Here is a 13,907-nt window from a genome sequence, read left to right on the forward strand (position 1 = left end):
AATCTAAGCTTTTTTTCAATCATAATTTTCGGGAAGTCTAATGATCCTGAGATGATCTCTCCTAGATCTATTTTCCAGTTCTATAGATTTTCCCAGTAAATATTTGACGTTATTCTCCAGCTTTTCATTTTTGCTTTTGTTTTTGTTTTGTTTGACTGATTCTTGGTTTCTCAATGAATCATTCATTTGTATTCAGTCCTGATTTTTAATGAGTTATTTTCTTCATTCACATTTTTTAGTTCTTTTTTTATATGTCCAATTGAGTTTTTAAATGAATTATTTTGGTCTGTTAATTTTTTTTTTTCCATTTCACTATTTTTGTTTAAATTGAGTTATTTTATTTTTCCAAATCACAAATCCTACTTTCTTGGGAATTTTTTCATGTTTTCCAATTCAGAAATCCTACTTTCCTGTGATATTTTAACCTTTTCCAATTCACAAATTTTGTCTCCCTGAACGTCCTGTGAATTCTTTATTTTTTCCAAATCAAATTTCAGGACAATTTTATCCTCTATCATAGGTTCTCTTTCCTTTCCCAATTTTTTTAATAGTCTCTTCTAGGAGAGATTTATGTGATGGGGGGCAGGTATCATTACCCTTTAAGATGTTATCTGGAGATTCTCTGCTGTTAGCCGCCTCAGGGTTGGATACCCGCTCTTTCTCTGTATAGAAGGTGTCAATAGTTCTCTTCAGCTTCTCACTAATTGTTAACACTCTGTGGGAAGTCTGCCTTTGGATAAGAAATGTATCACCTTCCTCCCAGCAAAGATGGATGCATCAATCCTGTGACTGGCCTAAGAGAGTGCTCTGGGAGAGAGTTCCCCTCGTCCCTCCCCAGAAATGCCTCAGAGGTGGTTAGCATAGCTGCGCTGTGAGGAGTGCCTAGTGAAGGACCCCTGCTGTGTGGCCTAGCAACTGTCTTGAGGTTTAAGGCTGAACAGTGAAAGCATCACAAACCCAGGCCAAGGCGTCCTATGAGGCCGTGGATATTAGCAGCTGACTTGAAAAGCCCCTGTGCTGAAACCGGAAGTGTCTGACGGGAAACCACGGTCCCTTCTGCAGAGATTCCATTTCTTTGGGAGTTCTGCTGTTGTTGGAGTTTCAATACTGCTAGAATTCCACTGCCTCAGACTGAGCCTTGTACTATGTGGATTAGAGCTGCCCCAAGCTGTGTCCCATGCTGTTCAGGTTCTTAACTGCCCCAAGGAGAAGCCCTGGACAGCAGAAGGCGGCTATGCTGAGATTGGTATTAGATCACTTCCGGATTGAGGTGGTTCTAGGATCTGGCTTTATATTTTAAAATGGCTTTGATTTCTCTTCTGATCTGCTGTTTTATAAGCAGAGTAGAGCTCTCAGTTTATGCTAGATTCCTCTATTTCACATCTTCTCTGATCCTAGAGTTTTCCCCAACCTGTTTGGCACAGTGTGCTAGCACCTAACCCTTCCTGTGCTGATCTTTCTTTCCTCCCCTCAGAACCGACCTTTTCTATTGAAATTTCAGATTTTCTTCAGGTGGTAAGTTGTACTTCTAATCCTTTTGGTTTTTATCAGTCCACGAGGCTGATTTAACTAGTTGGTATTGAGGGAAGAAGGGAGCTTACACATTTGCATGTATCTTCTCTGCCTTCTTAGCTCTGCCCCCAATCCTATACTTTCAAGCCCAGAATTAATACTGAAACTAGATTTCAAATTTCTTTGTCCCTTCATTCATCCTTAACTTACTGGCTATTCCTTCTGGGAAGTTTTTTAGTTGCAGATATTGGACACCAACTCCCTTGAATATGATAACTAGGAAGGCAATTTCTTAACCTCTGGAAACCTGTCCACATGGACATCTTTCCTATATCTAACACTCTGATCTTTAGGGATTTGTTTTGAAAAATTCTCCAATATTTCCACTTCTTAACTAGGCTCCCAAGACTAGTCAACTAGAGTTGATTTTTTTTTCCTATAAGGAAACATTCAACAATTTTTATGCCTACTCCCCTTTAAAACTTCTTGAAAATTTAACTCTAGTTGTTGGTAACAAACAGTCCAAAGTAAATAAAAATGAGAATAACTTTCTGCTTTCCTTCTCTTTGGAAGAGTTTTCTTCTTTCAAAAGAGGGTGTGATTGTTCCCAGGATGGTCATATGTCTGAACAGCAGGTGGTGAGGAATCTCTCTCCCTAAGCCTGGTGGTTCTATAACAAATTATACCTTTTTGAAGGTGTTGGAACAGAACAATGGAGTGGAGAATCTCACTTCTCATCCATACCCATCAAGGGATTCATCCTAGGATGAACCTTAACATAATATGAGCAGGTGAAAGTTCCTTCTCAAGCATTTTAAGAAATTTCTCTACTGATGAGAAGAATGATGACTTCTTGTTGAATGGATTTAAAGGCAAAAAAAAAAAAAATAGATTTTAACCCTACCAACAGGAAGTTGTAAAATTACATAGGTGGCTAGCTGGCTGAAATTAAGGAATTAGCAATTCTACAGCTGAATCTCTTCCCAGACTTCAGAAAACAAAAATAAGAAAAGTAGAGAAAAATAACCCATAGTATACCCTTAAAATTTTAAAAGGAGGGCCATATAATACATATAAATATAGATTTTGATTGGTACAAAACTTAAAAATTGAGATAAATTAGGGCCCTTCTGAAAAGAAAAAGAATTTAGTGTTAATGAAGGCAAACTTTAATTCTGAAGAGGCTTACCTAAACTCAAGAGAATTTGTGTGCAGATAGGGAGGCACTTATATTTATGGGCGATCCCTCCATGAAATTGCCACTTTGTGAGCACTTTCTTTTTGGGTCTTGGCAGGGACTGGTCAAAAGAGCATCAGTATTCCACCAAAGAAGCTATCATTTTGGAAATTAAAATTATCCCGCCTAAATGAGAAGAGCCTGAGGCTGAACTCAAAGCCTATGTCACTGTTTTAAAGGGTCCACAGTTCTCTGAAATGAAGTGAACCTCAGCTCTTCCTCACAATCTGGGATACTTCCTCATTCTAGGTCCCAATTTTTATAGGGTTAAATGTCTGGACATTCAAGAACAGCTATAAGAGATTAATTATTAATTATTATTATTAATTAAGCAAACTCATGTCAGCAGGGTGGCAAGGTGAGTGAGGTAAGGAATATCCCACAGATGGACGGGATTCTCCTTAGTTTGGGTATGAGAAAATGGTACAAATCATCTTGAATTGAGTGATCTAAGTAATCTTAAGATGGTCACCTGGTCCTATTAGACCAGTGATTGATTCAGAAGTACAAGAATATTTGGAGGGACTTTGCATATAGTTTTTATGACTGCCACAATGGCCTTGGTCTCCATGAGAAGGGGAATACAAGGATGGAGTTAACTTTCTATATGATTAAGCAACTGAACTTAGGATTCTGTAGATCCTAGCTCTCAGGTCTTACATACAGAACTTTGATAGTATTCCATCAAATTGATAAATACTGATTAGAATGAAGTAAGGATTCAAATGAATTATTTCTCAAATTTCAACTCACAAATGTATATTATTTCTTCCTTTATTTAAAACATGTAAATTTTCTTGACACATCCTAAGTATTCCTGAGTTGGGCTGGAAACTGGATCCCAATTCAAATTTGGCTTTCTAGGGCATCCCATTGGAGAAGGCCAGTAAGATGTAGATGGAAGCTCAGCTATAGCTAGGGGAAAAAAGAAAGAAGAAAAAATAATTGATACATTTAAGTATATGCTTCTGTGTGTGTGTGTGTGTGTGTGTGTGTGTGTGTGTGTGTGCGTGTGTGTGTGTGTGTTTTTCTCCTGGCACTAAGGATTCATTATATCAAGGAATCATGGAAATAGTCACTGGTAAAACTGAGTCTTAAAGAGTTTTCTGAACATTTTGAAGGTAAGTGACTTGCCTATGTTTTCATGTTCTATATATTTCATAGGAAGGACTTCAATTCAAGTTTTCCTAGAAATCATCTAGTTGTTTTGAAATTCAAATCAGATAAAATATGAAATGCATATGTATATTTCAGATCTATGTTGATTTTGGAGCAACTCATCAAATTGTTTACATAATAGTATTCTTTTACCTTTGTAGTAAAAGTCAATATATGAGTTGCAATTATAGTTATATTCATGGTAGTCTATTTACTTAAGCTCCTGCTGAGTTGTATTTCTTATTTAATTATGTATATTGTTGCCTCTGGACTCACAATGAAACCAACCATGCCAATTATTTTATTTGACTATTTGAAGAAATGTAAATCATTCTTTGATTTAGCTATGACTTCTTTTTTTGTTGTTGTGATATCTATAACAGGAGTTGTATTCACCTGATAGCGTGAGAGTTGGACCTTTGTTCTGAATTTGGAGCTATGCCCCTAAAGAGTGTGTAAAAATGCTCACTGATTTGTCATTAATCTTGGATTATCGCTCACATCTGGAAAGTAAGGAATGCTTTCATAAAAGAATCAATGGTCACTTTACATTGGTGAAGAGGAGGGATGGTGGCACTGGACAAGCATCATAATGGAATTTTTTAAAGTATATTTACAAATCAGGCATAGCATAAAATTATGATAGTTTATTTATGAATCATTTGGACATACCATCATCAATTGTAGTTACAGGGTTTCCAACTCCTGCTGCATCTGAAATAACATTAAATTATATTTCAGAAAAATGAAGAAAATGAGGAATAAGATAATACAAAGGACTCAAGAAATCTTTTTAAAAATTGCAGACATCCAAAGAAATTCTCCATCAGCTTTTGCAAAGTGATATAAAGTAGAGTATATTATGTGTCTAAAGTATTAGCAATGTTCTCAGCAATACAATGATTCAAGATTATTGTGAAGGACTTATGTTGAAAAATACTATCCACATCTGGATAGAGAAGGAACTGATTGTGTCAGAATACAGATTGAAGCAAATATATTTTTTACTTAATGTTTCTTCAGATAGGTGGAGAAAATCTGTTTTTTTTGGTAGCAACATGACTTAGATGGAAGTGTTTTTGCATATCTTTACATGTAGCTTTTCAGTGGGAGGATAAAGTGTAGTTATGGTGGGAGAGAGGAAGGAAGAGAATCTGGAACTCCAAGTTCTAAAATAAATATAAAAATGATTGTCATGTAATTGGTTAAAGGAAAATATTAAATTTAAAATGGGAAAAATAAAATAAGAATTCCATTTAGAAAAACCCTAAAATTGTGGATGAAAATATTTCACCCAGCAAAGTTAAGTACACTATTGAATAAAAACAAAAGGACATTCAATAAAATGTCACATTTTCAGGATTTTCTCTCAAACAAACCTGGATTTAATAGAGAATTTTACATATAAGGGCCAATATAAAAAAAGAATTTCTCTCTTTCTCTTACACATGCGTGCATGTCAGTATGTTATCCCTTCTTGGCATAGACACACCAAAAAGGGTATAGTAATGCAACAAAAATCTTTAAAGAATTAAGAGGGAAGGAAGAGGATAAGGTGGGGTACAGAAATGTATTTAACTGAATAGCATTGGGATAAGAGGTGTAGATTAATATGTATAGGATTAAGAGGAAGGTATAAGGCTAGAGGAGAAGATAAAAATGATATCCATGGTGTTTGGGCAGGGGTCAGGGGCAGCTTGGAGATAAAGTAATAACAAGGCCAGTCAACAGATAGAAGTCAAGTAGAACAGTTAGAAAGGATGGTGAAAAGAAGATACAAACACCAATATAATACCAATGATCAGGAGCAAAATTTATTTTTAAAAATGTATAAAAAGTAATCATTGAACTCTGACAAAATCAAAGTTGAAAAAAGATTATAGTAAGAATGAAATCTACATTATGTCAACCATATTAATATTTTAGAAAAATATATGTGTAGGTACATATAAGTATATGTGAGTATATATTATATATATTTGGCTTAACTGAAGCTTTCTTTGGAAAGGTCAAGAAAAGAAGGAAAGGTACATAAAAATAAAAAAATACACAGTAGAGAGCAAAAGAAAACCTAGAAGGAAGCAAAACTAGAAGAAAACTGGACATTTATGAATATAATGCCTTTTATATTATATACATGTAGGGGAGTGAAACTGTGTTTCCTTTAAAACATTATCACTGTGAAACTGTTCCCTTTGATCTATACAAAAAGAGAGTTGGGAGTCTCAGGCATTCCTGGGAACACAAGTTAAGCATCATTATTCTATCAGAAATCTTGGTCAAAAAGCACTCCATTAATCTTTTGGGGATGCCAGAACCTTTCTGGAAATTCCAATGGGAGATCTGGGTCAGATACTGATAAGCATTTAGACCTGGGGACTTTGGCTTCTTTTTTCAACCTGAAACTTGAGCATCAAGATTCCTATTTAAAGGGCAAATTCTGAACTCATTCATTGCAGAATGTCCAAAGGATTCTGCCTGCTGAGAAGGCATTCTCATCTCAGTGCCAGCCTCAATTTCCCTATTAGGACTTTGCCACTAAAGAAGTCAGTGTCTTAGAAAACTAGCTTCCAATCCAACAATAAACTTCCATGTTTGCCAATTAATAGTTCAGGTTCTTGAATTCTATCACAAAGAACTTGCACCTCTGAACAAAAGGGGATTTCCACAACTCTCTGACTGCTACTAACCTCATCATATGTTTCCTTGAATTAAAATTTGTTGCTAAATATTTTGAATGCTTCCCAGTGTTCTATCCAGCACATGACAAGGTTGTTGTTTTTTTTTTATCTGTTTTTTTTTCTTATTTTATGTTTAAGTTTTAAGTCAATAAATACATACAAAAGAAAGGAAATGATTTTAACATGCTAAATTATTGAACCCCATTTAATAAGAAAAAATATATTAAATTGGTTTTCTCAAATCCCATCTTCCTAATCCTTTAAAATATAGTGTAAACTACAGGATTTTTCTTCCCATCAGGTTTGTATCATTGGAGTAAACAATGATTACAAAAAAAAAAAAAAAAAAAAGAATAAAAAAAAGCATTAATATGGAGGATATTTTTTTAATAGTTTTAGACCAATGTGCTTCAAGTCACAAAGAGAGATTCAAAAAGAACATTAATGAATGTAGACTACATACCTTTTCATGATTAAATCATCATTAGATTAAAGGACTGACAGTTGTGGATTTTTAAAAAAATATTTAAAATATAACCTTTAAACTTAAAAAAAAAAAAAACCCTAAAAACTTTAAAACATTATCAAGAATTTTAAATTATTATTATGTAAATGTGTGTGGAATAGAGAGCAATAAGGTGAAGATTTTTACAGGATTATATGTATTATTTTTCTATATTTTGTTTTCATTTTTTCTGTGTTTCTTCTATTGATGGTGGTTGAGATCCCTTTAAGATTCCTTTCTGATTCCCCAACCCCCATGGCTGACCTTTGATTCACAAATGCTAGCCAAAAAGCATCCTTTTAAATTCCAATGATAATCGGGCCCAACCCCCACTGGATCTGAATTAACTTGAGTTTTTCCCAACCCCCACAGTTTAAACCCATTGAATTCTACTCAACACTGACCCTGGCTGAAAGCTTGCCAGGAGCTTGGGACTCCACCAACAAGCCCCCTTTAAGTATAAAAAGAGCCAAACTGGAGCTATCTATTTGCAGGAGCCCTTCCCCACAAAACATGCTATTCTTCTGGCCATGTAAGGGTTCCTGCCCACCCAGCAACTACCTTTGGCCCTGGCATCTTTCTACATTTAACTTTATTTCCAAATTTCTACAATAAACCGTTTTATCAATCTAGTTTTCATGACTGTCAATTCATTTCCAGGGGACACTGCACTGTATTGGGACTATCTTTGCACAGACCACAACAGGGTTCCCCCTTTCCTATCTCTCATCACTATGACCTCTATATTATGTGTAGGCTCATATTTACTTGAACATTGGCCAGCTATAACCATATTTACTTAACCTGAGCTGATGACATTTATCAGTATTTGACATTTATGGATATTTAATCTATTAGCTGGACCACTATCTGCTTCATTAAGCCTGAAGGGCTGATTTTCTGTTTCCTAGAAATCAGGAGATTATGGGGAAACAGAAACCTTCCATTGCAATCTCTCCAAATAGCAACAACCCATTAGATGCCTTTCCTCCCCTTCTCAATGCCATCTTACTTGTGATGTAATCTCTTGTGTAAAAGTTATGTATTTTTACTACTTCTTTAGCCCTCCAACTGGGAGCTTTCTTTCTCTTTCTTATCTGGAGATGGGAGGGCTCATCTTTGGAAGGTTTTCAATAAACAAATTTTCTGCCTTCTACTGAATGGTCTCTGAGTAGTCATTTTGGGTAAGGGTCTTCTATATCCCTCACAAAGTGATCATTTTTTTTTATCACAAAAATACATAGGCATGGAAATCAACTAAACAGAATATTTTATATTAAATCTTTAGCATCAAAGAGGAGAAAATAAGATCTAAATGACTACCTTTGCAAAGCAGGCTTCCCTGCCATTTATTGAAGTCTGTGTTTCTCCAAAAAAATATTTTGAATTTCTTCCAGAAAGGTCCAGATAATTATCAAGAACATGGTCCTGAAGTGGCTCCACAAAGGAACTTGTAGTAAATCTGTTGATTAAAGTTATACTCTTTAGTATTTCATTCTAAAATGTCTGCATTTTAGTATGCAATAACTAGTCTCTCATTAGTTCTGTGAACATTTCAAAGCATATAAAGGGCTAACATTTTTTTTTAATGGTTGTAGTTTTTCGTTAATACTATCACAATTGTGACTTGTCCCTGAATAGTTTCTTCACTCTGAAAACAATTACAGTATATAAAGTTATAAAAGTTTTTTACTCAATTGAATTATTTCCATTAAGATCCTATAATGGTACAAAGAAAATTAGTGAAGAAAAAGTTGTTGTTGTTTTCCAGAATGGTCCAGGGAAAGACACACACACACACACACACACACACACACACACACAAATAACAAAAAAAATACTTGCAAATCCTGGATTCCTTATTAATCTGATTTTAAAGAAGCCACTAAAAGCACTTTATTACATAAATTCATATGGAAATTACTAAAGTAGTTTTAAGGGACCAGTTAGCAACCAAATCAAGGTTAAAACAAAGACTATGCTGAAGCTAAAAAAAAAAAAAATAGTTTTGAGGCTCTCAAATGGATGCAGACCACAAAATCGCCATTGTCATTGTGCAAAGGAGACTCACCTATTCTGCTTTTTTAAAAAATAAATATTACCTTGGTTATACAATACTTTAATTTAAATTCCAATGGGGGCTAAGTCCTACAGTCCTGGTTGTCACTATTAGGACAAGAGTAGTTACAATGTCTAATATATTTCTATGACTGATACTGTTAATACATATCCCAAAACACTTTAAAACTTTTAGTCTTGTAATTTCGTGAAATCATAATAATGTTATTCTAATTTTCAACTTTCTCATTCCATCCTCGAAGGGCTAATCTGTTTCACATAGTGAAAAGAAATAATAGGGCATATAAATGTGACATGATTAAAAATTAGTAACTTTTATTGGATCCTTATCATTGCATTAAGCACTAACCAGGCTTCCTAAAAGTTCCTTAATCAAACATCCTGAATTTTAAAGATGAAGCAAGGTAAAGTGATTTGTCTTAGTGAAGAAGATACCCTGAAATGCTAAAAATCCTTGAAGGAGAAAATCTCCTTCAATTCTGCCTCAATTTGGAATCCTGCCCCTGGGAAACAAGACAAGCAATGTCATTCTATTATCTAGGTGGGGGCTGATTTAGGCCTGAGCAAAAGAATTCCAACCCTATTCAATTATTTCCTATTCAATTCAAATTTCAGCTGAAGCTGAAACCCAGCTTGTAGATGAGCCAACTTGGAACTCCACCCTCTAGCCCCCATCAGCTTGTAGCCAAAGTTCCTATTATAAAAGAGCCAATCTAAAACCCTCTCTTTGCAGAAGTTCTAAACATGACAAGCTATGCCATGCTAGACTACACCATGCTATGCCAAGGAAGCCTCTGCCCACTGGAATAATATTCTTTTCCAGTGTTACCCTCTCTTTACCCTCACTTATTTCCCTAAAGAGACTTTATGCCTTTCTGTCAGGATTTCTAACCTTAATTCCCAATCACTATAAAAAACCTCTTTTGTCAATCTAAGTTTTTGGGTTTTTAAATTCCTTTACATAGAATCTCTGCATTGCCAGAAGAAGGTTCCCCAAAACTCCCTACCCTTGTGCTGAATCCCAAGAGGGTGCAGGGGAGCCAAACCTCTCCATTCGGTTTCCTGAACCACAAACCTACCACTAGACCTTTTCATTTAAGTCCCTGATCACCAGAAAATCTCATTTTGGTTCCCTAAATCTAGAACTTGTCATTTGATTCTCTACTAAATGGAACCCCAAAACCTAAACTTCATCATATTTTTGGTTCCCATATTGGGAGCCCCAAAATTAGGCCTCACCTCATCACCAGGGCATACAGGTACAAGCACCAGAGGAAGATTTGAAGCAAAGTCCTCTGACTCTGTAGCCAGGGTACCATCTTCCCACTGCATTCCTTTGTACCTAGTTAACATTTTAAAATATATTTTACTAATATTTATACAAGTATAATCTCTACAGTTAACCCCCCCCCAATTCCTGTTGAGGTCACAGATATGGTCATTAATGATTTGTTACATTCCAAATGGAAAAATTACTAATATTTTTTCAGGTCCCAATTATATATTCATTTTTATTTTATACTTTTTATTTTGTTTTATTTTTTTAACATTGACCCTTGAAAAAACCCTTGTGTTCCAATTTCTGGCTCCTTTCTCACCCCATTCCCCAGATATCAAGAAATCCAATATAAATTAAACATGATAAAAATATAAATTAAATATGATATAGGCATACATATTAAATACAATTATCTTGTTGCACACACACAGATAAGATCTAAAAGTTAAAAAAGAGAGAGAAAGAGAAGAGAGAGAGAGAGAGAGAGAGAGAGAGAGAGAGAGAGAGAGAGAGAGAGAGAGAGAGAGAGAAAAGAAAATTCAATCAAAACACAGCAAAAAGAGTGAAAATGCTGTTATACACCATCAGTTTCCACAGTCCTCTCTCTGGGTGTAGATGGCTCCCATCATCCCAAGATCATCAATAGACCTGAATCATCTCACTGGAGAAAAGGGTCACATTCATGAAAATTGATTATCGTATAACTTTGCCATATATAATAATTGCCTGGTTCTGCTCATTTCACTTAGCATCAGTTTATGTATGTCTCCCCTGGTCTCTCTGAAATCATTGTGTTGATTTTTTCTTACAGAACAATAATATTCCATGACATTCATATACCATAACTTATTCAGCCATATTCCAACTGATGGACATCCACAAAGGTTCCAGTTTCTTGCCACTACAAAAGGAGCTGCCACATTTTTGCATATGTGGGTCCCTTTCCCTCCTTTAAGATATTTTCAGGACATAACACCATAGAAACATTGCTGGATCAAAGGGTATGCAGTTTGATAATTTTTTGAGTAGACCTCTGTCCAGAATGGGTGGTTCCATTCACAGTTCCATCAAAAATGTATCAATGTCCCAGTTTTCCCACATCCCCTCCAACATTGTTCATTATTGTTTCCTGTCATCTTAGCCAATCTGACAGGTATGCAGTGGTATCTCAGAATCGTCTTAATTTGCATTTCTCTGATCAATAGTGATTTGGAACTCCTTTTCACATGACTAGAAATGGTTTCAGCTTGGGTCCTTTGACCCAAATGGAAAAATTTAAAAGCAATTAAAAGTTTAAGTATTTTTTCTTCCTTTCTGTGTTTAGGTGTACCTGTATTCTTGAAAATAATCCTTTTTGCATCTCTCTAGTTTTGCTTTAGTCTCTTGATGTGATATTTGCATTTTTAAGAATTCAGCTTCCAGTTCTTGAATCTAAACAAAATGTAAAACAAGAAGAAACTTAACAAAAATGCCTAATTCTATCTTAAAAATTATAAAATTTTTGTTACCATATTCTGCTAGTTTTCCTTCTATTTTCAGTCAGTGATTCAGAGAGCAATTCTGAATTCCTAAAAATAGATTCTAACTTTGAAGGAACTCATGATCAAGGTCAACTAAATTACATTTGAATATTTTAAGAAAAGATTATTTCTATTGGATGATAGTTCACTAGTTCTTTTCCTAGAGCTAATATGTTAGATCATTATAAAATCAATGGTTATTTTGAAAAAAAATATCTCCAGAATTTTTCAAAATGTTTTCTTCCAATTTAAATATTAACCAAACAAAAATAAAAAAAAAAACTCATGCTTAATTTTTTTTATATTATGTCAATTATTTTTTTTTAAAACTTAATAGTATATATGGTTATTTTTACTTAAGATTTCAAAGGTATAAAAAAGAACCTGGATGGATAAATAAAAATAGATTTGGAGGGGAAAGAATTATACACTAAATTATGTGAAAACTTCAAAATAAAGATTTGGTTCATGACATGGAACCATGACTAGATATCCATCAGAGTTTCCAAAAGTATGCTATTTATTATATGAATTAACAACGGGAAAGATTACGTCCCTATGGGGACTTACAATTTAGCAAGAAGAAAGAGAGAAGATGTTGTGAGCTAGAAAGTACCAAGAAAGGATTCAGCAAAAATCTTCAATATAAGAACATCTTTTATATGGAAAATATAATATTAGGGGGTTCACATCATCTCAGGGGAGGAGGGAAAATAAAGACAGGAACAAGGATATATATTGAGGTGTAGAGATTGCCTTGAACACAGTAATAAAGACAGTCTGGGAAAGCTTATGTTTCTGTCATAGGCATCTTAAAGATGCTAATTCAAGGTAATCTGAGCTCATAATGATTGCCTTAACTATGGTTATAAGACTATCTGGGAAACAAAGTATCCAGGATATGTAACTTCATATTTCTTGACAAGGGAAGAGAATCATCTTTTTTCAGAATTTACAACAGAAGGCAATAGTTTCTTTATCTTTTTTATATTGATATCAATAGAATAAAATAAATACGTATGTTTTAATAATAAAGGGTAAAAGGCAGAGGGAAATTTTTTTAAAAGATTCTGGATTTAGACTATGGGAAAAATCATAAATCTGTATTTACATGGAAATAGTTTAAAAAGATAAAAATGATAAATAAAATAACCTGTAAGAATAGATTGCCTCTATTTGTTTTTCAGACTCCGGCTTCACTTGTACTTTAATCTTTGGTCTATATTGTTCCACTTGATTGTATTTTAATTTAGGTCCTTGTAAATGATGATCAAGATCCAGCCTGTCACATTTCATACTTTCTTCTTTAAGCTTTGTATTCATATGTTCCAAGTATCTATTTTGTGAAATTATTTCTTCCAATTGTTTCTTAAGGTATTCAACCTGTTTCCACAAAGTATCAGTTTAAGAAATTACAGAATTAAAAGAAATTTCTTTCAACTTAAATACTAATATTGAAAACGATGAAGATTCAATTATTTGTAATTCAGTTGTAAGGAAATATGTTATTATCCTTATCTAACAGCTATAAAATGTTTTTCCTAAAATGATTATTAAAACAAATTAATATATCCAAGATAGAAGATAGAAAGAAGAAATCATTACTACGTGACTAGCTTTTATATAAAGTGAAGAATACGCATTTAGTACTTCCTTCCATATTGTCTTCTGGATTCTCTCATTTTTTTCATGTGTCTTTTCTCTCCAGCTCTTAGTACAATGAGCAAATAACCAAGGAAATTCGGATGAATTGTTGATGAATATCAACAAATCCTTCTTAAGTTGTGTTAAGCCTAAAGAAATAATAGATCTTAAAAGGAATTTGCAAAGAAATAATTCCTTTTTATCATTCTAACAAGAACAATTATTCTAAGAGCAATAGACTTTACTAAAAAGAAAATAAATTTAGGCTAATTAGAAGGTCACTAAGGTGTAA

General features: G+C 34.1%; 1 long non-coding RNA gene across 3 annotated transcripts in view; it reads right to left on the reverse strand.

Moving 5' to 3' along the window:
- Positions 1–3,331: 3,331 nt before the first annotated feature.
- Positions 3,332–13,907, reverse strand: part of LOC141544590 (uncharacterized) — a 29,184-nt gene continuing 18,608 nt past the window's right edge. Inside the window, exons 5-10 of one of the 3 annotated variants that reach the window (XR_012482672.1) lie at positions 13,125–13,354; positions 11,782–11,882; positions 10,412–10,514; positions 8,417–8,555; positions 4,580–4,621; positions 3,332–3,664 (exon numbers count right to left, since the gene is read on the reverse strand). This is a non-coding gene — a long non-coding RNA (uncharacterized LOC141544590). The remainder of the gene's footprint in view (positions 3,665–4,579; positions 4,622–8,416; positions 8,556–10,411; positions 10,515–11,781; positions 11,883–13,124; positions 13,355–13,907) is intronic. The other 2 variants (XR_012482674.1, XR_012482673.1) reach the window with 2 other exon arrangements.

The sequence above is a fragment of the Sminthopsis crassicaudata genome, chromosome 5 (assembly GCF_048593235.1).
Source record: "Sminthopsis crassicaudata isolate SCR6 chromosome 5, ASM4859323v1, whole genome shotgun sequence".
Taxonomy (NCBI): Eukaryota; Metazoa; Chordata; class Mammalia; order Dasyuromorphia; family Dasyuridae; genus Sminthopsis; species Sminthopsis crassicaudata.